The following is a 17322-nucleotide window of genomic DNA, read 5'->3' on the forward strand; positions in this document are numbered from 1 at the left end:
TAGAAGGAGGCAGCTTAGTTTGTGATATTACGAAGGGGAGAAAAAGTATGATTACAATTTTCTTGAGATCGTTAAAACCCCCCCCTGAAATGTTGATAATGCAGATCTCCTCACGTACATTCCTCCGCCCCCCAAAAAAATGACGCCCCCAATCTTCGTAAAAAGATATATGAAAATAATAATGTCTAACTGATGGCCTGAATTTATATTTAAATTCTGTATTACATGTTATATTTTTAAAAAATACCGGGGATCGACGCGTTACATGGCGGGTGTTTGAGATATAACCGCCTATTTTAATACATGATAAACTGTTGGTCATAAAGGTGGAATTATTATTTTTACCCTAATTAGTAGAAGGATTTTGACAAAGATTTATTCCTAATAGATCTAAATAATAGTATACATTCTCAGATTTTATTGAATAATAATTTGCGAGAGTTTGTTTTGCGTGACTGCTAAATCATGTGTGTGCAGTGCTACTATGCTAATCAACTTAGGGAACTTCGTCCTTAAGTCATAACTGACAGTAATGAGGATTAATGCCTTGCGATTGAAGCCTCAAGTTATATAGCTGAAAGACAAAGGGATACATTACCCCCGTCTCCTCCCTACTTTGATTCTGAAAGATATTCAGGTTTCAACGATATAGCTATTTTGTTTCATTGATACGACTTTAACGTGTCTATCATGATCTTTCGGGGTTGCTACAGAACTTTTCTCTATTTGCAAAGATATCTGAGTATTGCTAACATTATTCGTATTACTCAATGTACCTCCGTCATCTTTATTCCTACTACATGGACATATTTCCTTCAGCAGCTGACGGAAATCGGTTAACCGAGTCCAGTAAATGATCGGATTTAGAACGCCATTAAGTGATTGTATTGCCCGTGAAAGTTTATAAACAACTTCGAACCAAGGAGTGTAATCATTGTTGGCGAAAGTCAAGTCGGGTCGTAAGGTAATTATGAAATTGCACAGGCAGTATGGCGTCCAGCATAAGACATTTGTTCCTACAACAAGCGCAAATGTAGTAAGCACTTTCTTATTTTGCTTTATGCGCTGTACTAACATGCGGTCGGTTAAGCCGGCTTTACGCGCTGCGCTTGCAATTGCCCAATACACGAGTGCATAGCAAACAGTGGAGAGACCGTTGGATGCAAATATCAAAGCCGGTAAGCCTAGTCGAATAAATACGAAACTAGTAGTTCTGTCAAAGCTGAAGAACGTAGCGAAGGGTACAGCCCATATGATGACACACAGGATGATACAGCGCGGTGCCGTGACGAGGTTACGCTTGTTGAATGGGTCGAAACGGATGATGATGAAGCGATGAAGTGCCACTGCTAAAGTGCTGAATATTCCTATGAAGTACATCGATCGGAAAGTAAGGATGATCCACTGTACCTATATGAACAGGTGAAAGGGAAAAGGGTAATTATTATTATGAATTCGAATACATACAAACAACAGACTCCAATGGTTGTCTTGTTAGGACTACAAAGCACACACACACTCATACACCTACACCAACGCAAACAATTTACAAGGGGGATATGCCCGTTACACGAGGCGTCAATATTGTGTTTGCGTAAAAATTGCTTCAGTTAGCAACGCGACCGAAGGCAAAGAGGACGAGAGAATTCACTCAACCGAGATCAAATGAAATATGCAGTCCCGATTCTGTCTAATGAAATACTATTATTCTTATCAGGTGAGTAAAATAATTTGTATTGAGGCACTTCACAAAGACGTTTGCATTAAATTTGGTAACATTGCGAAAATGGTCTATTGTACGGCGATACAACTCTTCCGTCGAGTTTAGGGAACGAACGCTCTTATGGCTGAGAACGGTCGTGAAAATTGAAGATTGTAAATCATGGATTAAATAACGGGAAATGAAAACATGCACAAATTAGCGCATTATTGAGTTTTGGGCATGATGTAATTTTTCTTTTACTAACTTTTACCAAATTATAGGAAGGACGGAGTACTAAATTTGAAAATTTGTTTGATGCACTATTCCCAATACAATTCCCATATGAAGTTTTTGATTACACTGAAATTTTGCCGGTAATTTAATATTTTGTAATAAATGTAAAACTGGTGCTTCCAAAAGTCCCCGCCGTGGAAGCGCGGTTCGGAGCATGGAACTTCAAAGCCAAGTGGAATGTTACACATCCAATTGTTACGCTTTACAAATCATGAATGCGTTTGAATAAATTACAAGAGTTTCGCCTCCTTCCTTTCACCTCCCTGGTTTAATGGAGGTCCAATGAATGTCGCGCAGGATTAAAAATGGATATTACTATTGTACACCAGAATATTTCGAAGTGCAAATGGTATAGTATCAATAATGTATACACTAATATTGCAGTTTGAAAATATGAATATCGGCAAACTTTAATGCTTTTGATTCATAAAATATTGGATGAGTATGGGCTATATAATGTGAATGTGTTTAAATAAGAAGTGCTTTCTTTTGGAGGTGAGATATTAACATAATATCCATCTTGTATTCCCCCCATATTATGTTACGATGCGATATGTATGACAAAATGAATGAATTATAAAGCATAAATAGTGACTCATGTGAAAGTTAATATTTTCATCTATATAGTATGCCTTTGTCTCTTGATATTAACTTGTGAATATTATTAATGCAATTTCTTCAAGTTTAAGCTAATGACCAGTTATGGTCATGCGATTGCATTGTGAAAGAAACGTTGTGAAATCGATCAGAAAAGGTTGATCATCTAGCATAGATGTATTGCAAGGTTCTGGAATCATCAAAATGATAAGAAATTTGGCCCATTCTTCGTAAAGTTACAAGCACTGTACACAGAAAGATGTATATGGGACTACACACACGTGCGCGACACGTGCATTTCATATCTCTCAACAGGCGAGAGATGCACTAATTTACCAAATATATCAATTAGTAGGCGGTTTCCCGTCAAAATTGTTATCATCATGTAATATTCAAAACATATTCTTTCACATGATTAGTAATAAGAGCTTGTATTTAACTTTTTGAAATTGGGGCGTTTCCAATACTGGTCTTTACCTTTAAAGTTGTTACATCTACGAATTATGTTACTTCTTTTCCAATTATGGGAATGTCATCTATAAATTCATTCCATTCATTCAATTCAATTCAATAATGGTTTTATTAAAAAAAACAATTCCTCGCAGCCAAAATGCTGAATTATTCAAGTTAACATGTACATGAGCTCCATAACATAACATTATATTTCATTTGTTACAATCATTCAAACGGTATTAGTAATAATTAAAATTAGTCATGTGTAGCTACTCAAAATCAATGACTATATATTAATTTACATTTTAAAAATCTATTTAAGTTGACAATATTAATCATAATCATTGATTGGAAACAATACAATACATAACATAAAAACAAGTCAAAAAGCTAATACTGAAATTATTGCACCTGTGTCCTTAACAATTCATATTCATTGAAAATTGAAAGTCAGCAAAATGTTGCTCTATGTTGCCAGTTCATCAAAGCTAATTATATATTGATGTCTCTGTATCAAGATAAACATATTACAGTATGGGTTGTAAAACATATAGTTTTCTACGTCAAAAATAAATCATAGTTGGGTACGTATTAAAACAGTAAATAATGATAATTTTGTTATCAAATACTGTTGATATATACACAATTATAAAACATGCATTCCAATTATTCATTGTTTACAAGATCTATATGGTAGGGTATTGAACTCTTTCTAAATTTGTTAGTCTTGCATTTGTACTGGGTGTACTTTTTCGTTCTCCTCAAGCAGTAGCGACCTTCCTGTTTGTTTACTAGCCAATTCGATGAAAAAAGGACTTTCTTCAAGGTTATGAGCAAAAGTAAGACACAATTGTTTTCTTCTTTCCTCAAGAGGAACTAAGTTACATGTTTGTAATGCCACATTGTATGAAATATAACTACTACCCAAAAAGGCTTACAAAAGGAGATCTGCATAACTGAACATTCAAAGGCATTTAGTTTCATATCATTCATATTAGACCATTCCTGTAGTTTGCGAAGTTCATCTTGTAATTTTTAAGCTTTACATATAGTCCTGCTTTCTACCATTGACAAATCGTCAACGTATTTGAAATACGGTATAAGGGAATCTTGGCATGCATCATTCAATAGTATAAAAAATGACAAAGGTCCAAGTTTTGTTCCTTGTGGAACCCCTGTATTTATGACATTCCAGTTTGATTTTTTCCAATTATATTTGACACATTGCAATCGATTACCCTAAAAGCTCACTATCCAGTTAATAAGGCATGGTCTAACATCGAGATGTAGGAGCTTTTGAACTAAAACACTGTGATTTATCCTATCAAAGGCTTTTCAATATTCTGCAGTCAATATCGTTGATGTAAATTTCACCTTTTCTGCATTCTCCAATATCTGGTCTATCAGACCAAGAGGTAATGTGTCGTCGATAAGCCTTTACGATTTCCAAACTGATTAGGATCAATGTATATGTATAAACGATTCGGCTATCTTAGCAAAATAGCCTGTCAGGGCTATTGGTCTAAGGTCCAAAATAAATGTAATTTAGTCTTTTAAATATCTAGGGGTAGGGGAAGTTTAAGTGAATAGAAAACGTAAGTATTGTCTGCAAACAGATTTTGTGTAAGGAGAGGTGATGCATTAACAATATCATTCATATACAGTAACATCTGCATATAAAGACCACTCAAGGGACACGTGAAAAGTGGTCTTTATAGGCAGGTGGTCTTTATGTACAGGTTCCATTGGTACCGGTTTCAATGAGAAACCTGTTCAAGGAATACAAAATGTGGTCTGTATAGGCAATCCATAATATTTAGAAATTAATCGTTATTCATACTTAAAAACGAAGATAATCGTTTATATACGTTTGTATTTCTTCTAATATGTCAGTAGTTTACAATTAGAGATGGATCATCTTTTTTTAATTTTTTTATATGGAACTTATCTTCGCACTGGTCAGGGAAAAAACACCTTCGGAGAGATATACATTATAGAGGGGTGATAATTGGGAAGCCATGAAATAAATTATTTGTTTTAATAAAGATACACTTAATTTACAGTAGCCGCTCGCTTTACTGGATTTTAATGAACGAATAATAATTTCCCAAATCTCATGAATATTTGTTTGGTTAAAAAAGGACGAATCAACTTTATCATTTGAAGTATCATTATTATTGGTATTATTGCATTCTTTTTTAAAATTTCGCTATGAATGATTAAACTAACCTTGATTTTGTTTTCCTTCTGACAAATAATATATTCTTTTTGGAGGGGAGGTGGGGGGGGGGGGGGCACGGTTTATCATTTTATACAGAAATGTATTGCACTGCGCTTAGCAGTTCCCCTGCGTTCCCCAATTATAAAGTTTATATACGTTTGTATTTCTTCTAACATGTCAGTAGTTTACAATTTGAGATGGATCATCTTTTTTTTTTTTATATGGAACTTATCTTCGCACTGTTTAAAGGGTCAGGGAAAAAACACCTTCGGAGAGATATACATTATAGAGGGGTGATAATTGGGAAGCCATGAAATAAATTATTTGTTTTAATAAAGATACACTTAATTTACTGTAGCCACTCGCTTTACTGGATTTTAATGAACGAATAATAATTTCCAAAATCTCATGAATACTTGTTTGGTTAAAAAAGGACAAATCAACTTTATCATTTGAAGTATCATTATTATTGGTATTATTGCATTCTTTTTTATAATTTCGCTATGAATGATTAAACTAACCTTGATTTTGTTTTCCTTCTGACAAATAATATATTCGTTTTGGAGGGGAGGTGGGGGGGGGCACGGTTTATCATTTTATACAGAAATGTATTGCACTGCGCTTAACAGTTCCCCTGCGTTCCCCAATTATAATGTTTGCGAGCGCGGGAAGCAATCGAACACACATTTGTCCGGGCTTCCTAATGATTTGTTGGTACGATGGTATATTTGTCGGTTAGCCCATGCAACCACTTATGTTGGGCCAAGAGGGTAATCGTTTTTATTGTCAATTATGTAGTATCAAATTCATTGATATTGTGCGACTTTTTAAAGTAAAGTTTATGAGTAAAGAAAATAGATTTGTTAGTACAACAGTATATTCGTCAGTTAGCCCATGTAACCGATATGGTTGGGCCAAGAAGGAAATAGTATTTTTTGTTAATCATGTATCAACAAATTGAAATTGTGCGGCTTTTTAAAGCAAAATTTCATGAGTAAATACAAGCGGATTGCCTTTCATTAGTCATATTTAAAAACAATAAGAAAACTTCTGGTAAATTTTGAGAACATATCTCCTGTTGTTATTAATTACATAAAGACATTTTGCGTGATTTACAACAAAGAAAAGACGAAAGATATATTTTGACTTTTATCTGAACGTAGTCAATAAACGCATGTTAGTTGCTGAGCAATCTGTCGCCTTTTCAGGGTAAGTATAGAGAAAGAGAATTACTTACACCTCTGTACTGAACATCCCTGAAAATCTGCCCAATGGAAACAATGACAAGCAAAGCTGACAGGCCGTCAGCCAAGGCGATGTTGCAGGTGAAGATATTCTGTTGCTTTCTAAGCTTCTTGCGTACAATGATGAAGCCAACTGTGAGAACATTCAAGATGAAAGCTATACTCTGTAGGACGAGTTCAGCAATGTAGTCGTTGATTTCAGACATACCGAGTAATTTAGCTTGAATACGGAGGCTCTGACGGTAAAGTTAGAGTGGCACAGAATGATCTTTTGCCAATTTGCTGGAGATAACTGCTTTTATCAAAATATTTCGAATTCGACACATCCGCAGGGTTGCGATGAAAAAAACTGAATGCTGATTTGAGGAAGAAATAAAAGACATGCCCCTCCTAACCAAACCACCAATGAGAAAACGGCAATTTCTACGTCATTCATTTACAGTGTTGCAAAAAAGATTGGTCTAGTTTCTGGTTCGAATGTCCTTGAGCGATAATAAATTGTTCCTGATACGAAATTGTAGAAATTGACAAACGATCCAGAGAGTTTACTTTAACATAATGAAAAAAAAATTCTCAGATTTTTTTCAGATGTCAGGAAAACTTCCTATTGGTATTGATAACACTCACAATACCCACTCTTTTTTGTCCGTCGTACCTTGTCCTTATTTTCTTTAACCGATCGTCTACTGGAACCGGGTGGCCCCTGTATCAAACATATGGCAATGAACGGAAATAGAAGTCAGCGGGTTAATAGCCCTTTCTGGTTTCCCAGACGACATCATGGCGAAGTTGACAAAACCAGGGCAAAGACATTGATTGGAAATTTTCCTTATCCTGAAAAGTCTGAGCGTTTTTTTTAAAGGCTAACTTAATCCTTCAACATCTCTTATTTTTTTCAATTGATGAATGTTAAAATACCAGAGGTGAAACGCCATACATGACATTTCAGTGAAAAATTCAAAAGGTAAAGTAATAAACACAGAAATACTAAAGCTTGTTATCTTGCTCTCATCGGAGTAATCAACAAGAATGGACCCCCCCCCCCAAAAAAAAAACGTTGACGGATGAGTGCAAGACTAAAAGCATACATGTATACATGACTACAGTAATCATATATTCGGTCACATCGATACACGAATATGACGATATGATCGAGCATCTCGTTGCCTAGAATCAACCTATTTCTAAATGTGACAAGTGAGTAAAGCGAACGAGAGTTGTAAAATTGTAATTTCGATATATTCTCGAAATAAAATATGATATATTCGGGCACCTCGCTGTCAAATAGAAGGATATTTGGGCACCTTTGTGCCAAAATATGGAGCTATTTAGGCACTTCGCTGCCTGAAATCACCCTGTTTCTAAATTATAATAAAAGTCACATTTGTATAGCGCTTAGTTATACGTTTCTAAGCGCTTTACATTGTAATAGTAGGGAGCAAGCAAAGCGAGTGAGTAGGAAAGACACTCAATTATATCAAAAAAGTTATTTTCTCATGGAATTAGTCTATCGGTTTCTAATATTTTCACGAAATCGACGTTTTCCAAACTTTTTTTTTTATATGACTAAATGTCCCTCGCGTCTGAGAGATGTCTTGCGGCACCCCGGTTGAAGTACACTGTATTAGCCTATCAAAGAAGACAACTGATTAGCCAAAGTGTACCAGCAACATGGGGATTTCGGCCTATGCGCAACGCGTATAATAATTATGTTAATTACAAATTTTAGTTTTTATTAGCTCTCTTCCATTTTCTAGCGTAATATCGCAATTAAAACATTGTGAATGTGAGACGATACTATCAACAGAATCCTGAAGATTATTGTTTTCCTTTTTTTTTTAAAGTTCGTCTTTTTTCCCCTGCTCACTCTCTTATCACATTTCCCCGTCTCTCTCATTAGGAAAGATGATTATATCTATCTGGCTGTTGCCAGATCTAAATAAATCACAAGGTCAAGACCGGCACCACTACATCTCAGTCATACAGCATTGCCATAACAGAGTACAACATATTGTGCCTACATCAACCATCATCATCGCATATCTTTCATAAAATAAGAAATGTGAAGAAGAAAGAGGATTGAGCAGTTTCAAATTATGTTTTCAACACTTATGAACTCATTTATGAACAATTAAAAAAAAAATGCCCTTTTCATATGCATCACAACATTACATCAACAAAATAAAGGCAACAAATGAATAAGGAGGGGGGGGGGGGGGGACTGCTGTCTCTTGAACACAACGTTTTACGTTGTAAAAGGTGCAAGAAATTTAGAAGAAAAAAATTTAAAATTACACATTTATCATTTATTCAAAGACCAAAGTGCTATATTAAGCATGTAAAGCACAGGTTTATGGTGAGTTTTAAGATTTTATTCTTCTAAATAAGAAATTATTGTAGTTAGTGGTGTTGTTATTACTATTGTCATTGGTTGTATTATTATTATTACTAATGCAACTACTCCTAATGCAATACTTCTACATCATATTCTAAAATCTCTTTTCTTCAATTTGATATCTTGTTCAGCGTCCCTAATATATTTGTCAATACTTAGATTGAGATTTAGTATAACAAAGTTATGTTAAATGTTAATGTATTTCAAAGAACTACCAAAATATAATACTATTATGATCATAGATAAATAACCTGAACGATGCATGGTAGTCAAACCTTCTAGAACAACCTGCAAAACAAAAACAAAAAAATAGCTGCAGTCCATTAGATTTCAAGAAACAAAAACAAGTTCTACTTCCATCTGATAGGACCAGTTTTAAAAAGTACAGGTTCATATTTATTTCAAGTTTTTATTACAAGGAAACTTTCAAAAATCATTTTTCTCCAAAAAATATCGTTTTTTAACATTTGCTATATACAAGAATAGGAAATCCATGTAGAGGTAGATGTTTATTAACCATAACATTGTTTATAATCATTGGTGCATCTCATTGGTGCAGATTGATATATACAATTTAATATTAACAAATAGTGCCTATGAGTTTGTCTTTTAATATCATGCTCAGTGAATCTACTAATTTGTCTGAATATCAAGCAACACAGAAATTTGCCACCAAAAATAAAGGTAGAGAAGAAATGAGAATTACAAGATGTAATGCAGCACAATTACAACTGTACCTCCAAATATTGGTAACTTTCCCCAAATATTGATAATTTCAGACTTCTAGTCAAGATGGTTCAAGACCTTAAAAGAACTTTACATTTGTAAATATTATTGTCTTGACTTTATTGTGTGGCTTAAGTCTGGCCTTTTATTCAATTGTCACCCATTTCTTTAGTGACACCTGTAACATTATTAGAGTGCCACACCTACTTTATCTGGCAAGCACATTCTAAACCTATGTTTTTAGTAGACCTGATCTACATCCGAACTACGTTGAATCTGGACCTGGATCATAGTGACTCGGCACCGAGACATAATGCCACGGTAGTGGAGTAAAACGAGTCTAGACCTATGAAGGCAATGGCAGTCTTTGCCATGGCAAAACACAGATCATAATTGCTCGTGAGTAGGTCTATGCCACTGATAGTGCCACATCTGAAAGAAGTGATCCAAGAAGGGTTATAATCATTGCATTGGTTAACTTCCACGTTGATCTTCCTAGACCATTTATTTAGTTCTTTTTAGAAGAATGTACAAAGCATAGTTCAAGATGCAGGATTCCATTATAAATGCGGGGATAAATGATGTATAGACTTTAGTGTCAAATTCAGACTATAATCCAGATCTAACACTTAAATGTTGACCGAGTAAGTTAACGCCACGCCAGCTCAAGAAACGCAGTCATTTTTTAATGGTGATAATAGCCGGCTAACATCGACGAAATGAAAAATCGTAATATTTAGTTTGACAATATCCCATCTAGTCTCTTTAACAGGTCCACATCTGCCACTGATCATTGTCGATAATCATGCTCAGGGGCGGATCTATAGCTTTCTGCTCAGGGGGGGGGGGGGTGGGTGTTAACCCAATGACGATGCAGAGCATCATCCACGAGCCGCGTAGCGGCGAGTCGATTTTTGTTGTTACCATTTACCCGTATGTGCTGTTTTCGTGGCAACTACTAACATCTACTAATACTGTGTGGGTCTGCACATATGATGGCGTTTTTCTATGCACATCACATTTCCCTTGGCAGCCTTAAGGGGGGGGGGGGGGGGGGGGTTAAAACCCCTAACCCCTAATTTCTGATTATTACTAGAAATATCACCGTTGACTATTTAAATTCAAGTTTATTCAATCAGTTATTATTCTTTGGTTAGACAAAAGAAAAGGGGATGGGATATGGGATAAAAAGGTTGTGACGATGCAGAGATCCCACTGACTGCCACGACGAACACATCGCGATAATTACAGAGAACTTCACACAAAATGGATCTTTACTTATCTTTCTTGGTATCATATGGCCTCACTTTGATGATGAGGATTTATTTATTTACCTATGAGGATTTATTATTTCACTGAGATTTACTTGATAAACTTCTATCATAATAGAAATGCACTTGGAAAAAAAAAAATCAGTCTTTATGTTTGAATAACTTATAAGTCGCATAGTTCATACAGCCGTCTTTTTTCCTCCATAATGCAGGCAATGCAAAACCCATGGCATGTCTGAGGTCACAATTTTAGTTATCCCTCTAGTCTTCCTTCGAAGGACATGTATGATCGAATCTCTTTGTTGGACCATCGGTGCCACCATTCGGGAGACGCCTGTCACCTTCGAAATGAGTTCCTTCTGAATAGGTGTATAGATTATGACAGAGGGCTGGTCACATGAACAACTCACATCTCACCAGCCTTTATCTGCAGGGCGTAAAACTCATCGACAAAAATGTTTATTAGAAATCAACCATTGACGAAATAGACAGTTAATAAATAAAGTTTGGCAGAAATATCCACTGGGCCGGCGCCAGTTGGTGCCAGTTCGCGCCAAAGATTATGTGATTGGCGCGTAGTGGCTCGCTGTGGCGCCGAATTAATGTCCGCTCGGCATGTATCGCCAAGTGGAATAAACTGGGTGCCATATGGCGTGCGCCAAATGCCACCCGGCTTGCTCCAAAATGTTGCGCCAGTTCGCGCCAGTTTGCGCCATTACACGGCCATTTGATTCCAAAATTAACCCTGTTGGCGCCATTCGCGCCAATAGACGGCTACTTTGCGCCACTTGGTGATTAGTTTGTGCCAAAGGTCGCCAAATTGGTTTGAACTTGCCGCCGCTTGGCGCTACTTGCCGACTAAATAAATACCGGCCATTGGCTACCTGGTTCAGACCCTCCTCAGCTGCTGTATGAACAACATCTCTACTAAATATTTACAATTTCGATATGTCTGAGGCTTTTGATAATGTTGGAGTGATGATGCTGCTCGATCAGAAGATGATGAGAGATGCTGAGGTGGCCACTGCCTATCAACTTATGCTGGCCAATCCTGAAGAAGAAGAGCCTCCTAAGAAGAAAAGGAAGCACAACTGGTGGTTTAGACCCATGCTCCACCCACATTTGAGGGCCGAACGTGGACAGTACCACACTTTGATGGAAGAGCTGAGTGAGAATGACAGGAGGAAGTTCAAGAACTACACCAGGGTGTCCCCAGAGATGTTTGATGACCTGTTGGTCAGGCTTACACCCCACTTGCAGAAGAAGGACACCCACATCAGGAAGGCCATTCCCCTGGTCTCAAGTTGTCCGTCTTCCTGCGCCATCTCGCCACTGGGGCCACCTATGCCGAGCTGTCTTACAAATTCCGAGTGGGCAAGGAAACCATCCAGAAGTTTGTCCCTGATGTAGCCAGAGCGGTAGTGGATGAGTATGCTGCAGAAGTCATCTCCCTCCCCACAACCAATGAAGGCTGGCTTGAGGTTGCAGGTGATTTTGAAGCCAGATGGAATCTTCCTCACTGTCTGGGAGCATATGATGGAAAGCACATCCGTCTCCAGAAGCCCAACAACTCAGGCAGCCTTTACTTCAACTACAAGCAGTTCTTCTCGGTTGTCCTGATGGCTCTGGTAGATTCAAAGTACCAGTTCCTGTGGATCGATGTGGGTGGGGTTGGCCATCAGTCTGATGCCCAGATCTACAACAACAGTGAACTGAAGGAGTGCATTGAAGCTGGCACTTTAGGCATCCCAGATCCAGCTCCTCTTCCCCATGATGATGAAGAGCACCCTATGCCGTACTTCTTCGTGGGAGACGATGCCTTCGCCATGAGGACGTACATGATGAAGCCCTATGGCCGTCGTAACATGGACTAACAGCAGAAGATCTTCAACTACAGTCTGTCCAGGGCAAGGCGTGTGGTTGAAAATGCCTTTGGTATTCTGGCTCTGCGGTTCCAGTGCTTCCTTGGCCAGATGAGACAGGAACCAGACACAGTCCGCCTGCTCATTGAAGCTGCCGTCATGCTGCACAACCTCATCAGGAAGCACTATCGGGCACTGGACGTCCGCATGTTGAACCAGGAGGATGCCCAGCACAACCTCATCCCTAGAGCTTGGAGAACTGCCGCCATCACTGTGAGAAAGTCCTGCGATGCCGCCCTGCTGTTATAGGCGGCAAGTGGCGCCGAATGGCGGGCAATCAGGTGGCATTTGGCGCGAAGTAGTCACCAATCGGGTGCCGTTTGGCTCGCGTAGTGGCGCAAACAAGGTGCCCCTTTGCGCCAAGTGGCGCCATGTGGCGCGAAATCTCATTGGCGCAACTTGGCGCGCGCCATTACATTCCAGTGGATTCCAATAGGCGGATTGTTTGCGCCAAAGGGCGATATGTTCGCGCCATTTGGTGCCACTTGGCGGACACTTGGCGCTGATTGCTCGATGCAAGTGGCGCGACGAAAATTTTAAACATTTTGAAATTTTCTTGCCGCCACATTCAAATTTGGCGCCGTTACGGGCCACCACGAGCCAGTTGGGAGGCAGTTTGAGCCACAACACGCCACTAGGCACCTTATTGGCGACACTAGGCGCCACAGTAAATTGCATTGGCGCAAACTGGCGCCAACTGGCGCCGGCCCAGTGGACTCCTAGCATTACCGAGAAAGGATTAAACAAGTAAAATATCTTGATTATAATATTCATTTAACTTATTTACACGAATTGGAGCAAAATGCTGTTACTTTTGCAACCATGTGAATCCACACCTTTAGAGCAATACTGAACTGATTTCTGCCCTAGCGTACTATTTATTGTAGTGCCTTCTCATGTTCAACTCCCAACAGTGCAGTGTCGAAGCTGTGACATCATAAAAATCTATTTTTAGAATTTCTCTATTTTGTTTTCTCATTTTCCAAAAGAACACCAAAAATAATGTCCAAATGTCGAAAACCAATTGGAGTATTGACCATCTGATTAAATATATGTCCTATGGGAACTCAGCGTATCGACGCGTTTTTACAAACCTTATTTGTAAAAACGCGTCGAAACGCGTCATTTTGACGCACATGAACCTAGGTTTGTCGGAAAACCTCCTTTGTGAATTCGGGCCTATTCGTGGGAGCACAAAAGTGTTTTTCCCCTGGTAGTGGAGCGCGGCCTCAATGCTCTCCACCGGTGTCAGACATCCTCCCCGTTTCTCATCATGTTCGGGTAAGAATCCGTGCCGTTCTCCTTGTCGAAGCGGAATAGTTTCCGATAGGTCTAAGGGACAATTTCTTCTCGATTTATTATACTCCAGTAATGTTTTTTCTCTGTCTCTCTCTTACGACCATGAACATCATTAGCCTCTCAAATATTTATTTATGGCATTTTTACACCAAACCACCTGTATCATACCTGATTAAAAAGAGAAAATGTAGAAAGAAATTCCTCGTTGACGGACATACGTCACGGGACAGGGCTAGGCATGCTTGTATACCCAGGGGAGTCTCGTCAGCATTAACACTGTTCTTCCTGAGTGCAATATATGAGCAAGCTTAAGTTTACCCCGGATTTAGCCTGCCTACCATAATGTGCTCTGGCATTCAAGGAGTTCCATGAAGGGATTACTTTACATAAGAAAATATAAATCAATGCCGTGGCAGGAATTCGAACCCGGAATCAAATAATCCCTATGTGAGCACATTTTTTTTTTTTTTGATCCTCAAAAAAATTTCAATTTGCACCCCCCCCCCTTGAGCGCCAGGGGGGGGGGGGGGGCCCAACCCCCCAAAAAGGTAAAAATCCCGTGATTTTACATGATTTTTTTCTCAAGGGGGGGGGGGGGGCCGGGCCCCCCGGGCCCCCCCCCCTCCCCCTGGATCCGCCACTGAAAGATATTTTGTCCCTTTTGCAGCCAAATTCTATAGAACTTTGCGGGAATTATGAATAGTGAGCACATTTTTTTTTTTTTTGATCCTCAAATTTTTTTCAATTTGAACCCCCCCCCCTTGAGCGCCAGGGGGGGGGGGGGCCCAACCCCCCAAAAAGGTAAAAATCCCGTGATTTTACATGATTTTTTTCTCAAGGGGGGGGGGGCCGGGCCCCCCGGGCCCCCCCCCCTCCCCCTGGATCCGCCACTGAAAGATATTTTGTCCCTTTTGCAGCCAAATTCTATAGAACTTTGCAGGAATTATGAATATGTCATGTATGTCCTATCTCTGAAATTTAAACGTTAGCAGTGTCCTAATATTCAAATTGTGCAAGGAAACCGTTTACTTGCTAGACTTTACTGTCAGTCAGTGACTGACTGCTTTTTTTCTTCTTTGGTAATAACATACATAAAATGAGCTGTAAAGGGTATATGAGCATTTGTCTACATCAATAACCCATTTCTTGTAATGGCCAAAATTAAACTGATTGAATATTTGCGCAGCACAAAACGTACGACCATTCGGTACAATGGTCTGAAAATCAGACTATCACGTACTGACTTGGTAGCACTGAAGTCGATTTGACAACTAATAGTCGTTATTTTCCCTCTTGAAGACATTTCAAGCCCCCCCCCCCCCCTTTTTTGGGGGAAGTTCTAAATTAGTATTATCTTTGAAATGCCGCTGGAATTTAACCTTTTCATTTTTTGGGCTGCAAATGAAACATAATACCTTTAACTTCGCTATTGTTCGCGATGATTGCTTATTGGGGCCTCTTATTTATTAATTATTTATTTTCATTTTTTAATTAATTCATTTTTGTTATTAACGGGGTAACCCATTCAACGTCAGTTAGTCTCCAATGGGGCTAAAAGAAGATAGCCGGTGAAACAAAGAAATAAGTAAAATAATATCCTTCGGCATAACTTGCAGATCATATACATCTTCCATTTCTACTTTGCTGCTTGAAGAATTAGTTAGTATGGCAAAACAGAAAACTACAACGACACTATCCATCGAACGCAAAGAGAAAAGGCGGAAGCATAAATGAAAAGAAAACCAACGAGAGGTCAATATTAATCACAGTGAGATCGAGACTGTAAGGGCATTCACACCTACACAAATGAGATTTAACAATAGATTTTTGAATCCAAAAATCGGATTTTGCGTGTGTGGACGAAATATTGACACTTAGAATAAAAACAAATCGATTTATCTAATCCCAGGATTCCAAGCGCGCATACATCGTCGAGATTTACGCATGCGTAGTTCGGACGTTTTTGCCGTCGAACGAGGATTCTCCCTGTGTCTGAATGGTCGCCGAAAGAAAAAAAATCTTTACATCGCGATCCAAATCGCACAAATTGTTATGTGAGAACGGGCCCTCTGCTGAAGACACAAAATGTACAACAAGTATAATCCGTCAACATCTGGAGCTAGCAAATCAAACCCTTTTCAATGACAAAACCATACAAACCACTGTTGTCTGCGCATGCGTGTTTTCCATTTCACACCGTAAGTTTTGGATAAGACGATACGCCATGATGATGCATCTTTATCTATTCCGCCTTCCATATGTGCTATAAAGAGTACGTCAGTGATCTTGGCACGTATTTTATTTTAAACATTGACCAATTTCTATATAGGTCAAGAAATCAGCTTAAGAGAGAGAGTTGTAAGCGCGCGCGAACTGAGGATAATTCTTTAATTGAAGAGTGCTTTTGTTCAAGATAAGGGCGAGATAAAAAAAAAAACTTTCCAGCTATGTCCATGGAAAGGTTAAGATTGTCTATTTAACCCAACATACAATTCCAGGAGACATAAAAACACGGTTAGAAAAGCTTTTATCTTTTAATTCTTATAATGAAGAGATAGCCAGTCCAGCTTTAACCTTGAAAAGACCTGCCATGACCTATCATTATATCGACTGGCTCTTTAAAAAAAAGGTGTTTAAAAAAGGGTCTTTCGAAGAGCATGTTCTGAAATAGTTGTATTATAGATTCACTCCGTAAGGGTAATGCTAAACAGAAAGAAGAAAAAAAAGGCAGTTTTGTAAGAACCGATGATATTAAAGATATTGATTTGTATAAAATATTTTGTATGAAGAGGAAACGCATTCTTGACCAATTTCATTAACATCTGCAAAAGCGAAGCTCCCTTTTCTATACTCGTTTGATGTAAAGAATAAAATATTTGTAAGAAGATATCGAGGGTTCAGTAAAACAAAGGCGTAACTCCATATTTTGCCAAAATGAGTATATGATAACAAAATGTTCAGAAAAATGTGGGCTTTCCAGGAAAACGCAAAGATTTAACTCAACCCAACACCCCATTGAAGTCAATGGCTAGTGAAACACAGACGTACGTTTCGTAGAACATTCATACCTTGTGCAATTCCACATCGCTTCTAACCAGCCACTACCCTTGTCTCTCAGGTGAATCATGAACAGCATATCAAGTATTTTTTCAGTCTCCTCAATGCCCTTGTTTAGGCAAATTGATATGGGCACTCTAC

This window comes from Strongylocentrotus purpuratus, unplaced genomic scaffold, assembly GCF_000002235.5.
Source record: "Strongylocentrotus purpuratus isolate Spur 01 unplaced genomic scaffold, Spur_5.0 spur5_scaffold_4, whole genome shotgun sequence".
NCBI classification, from domain to species: domain Eukaryota; kingdom Metazoa; phylum Echinodermata; class Echinoidea; order Camarodonta; family Strongylocentrotidae; genus Strongylocentrotus; species Strongylocentrotus purpuratus.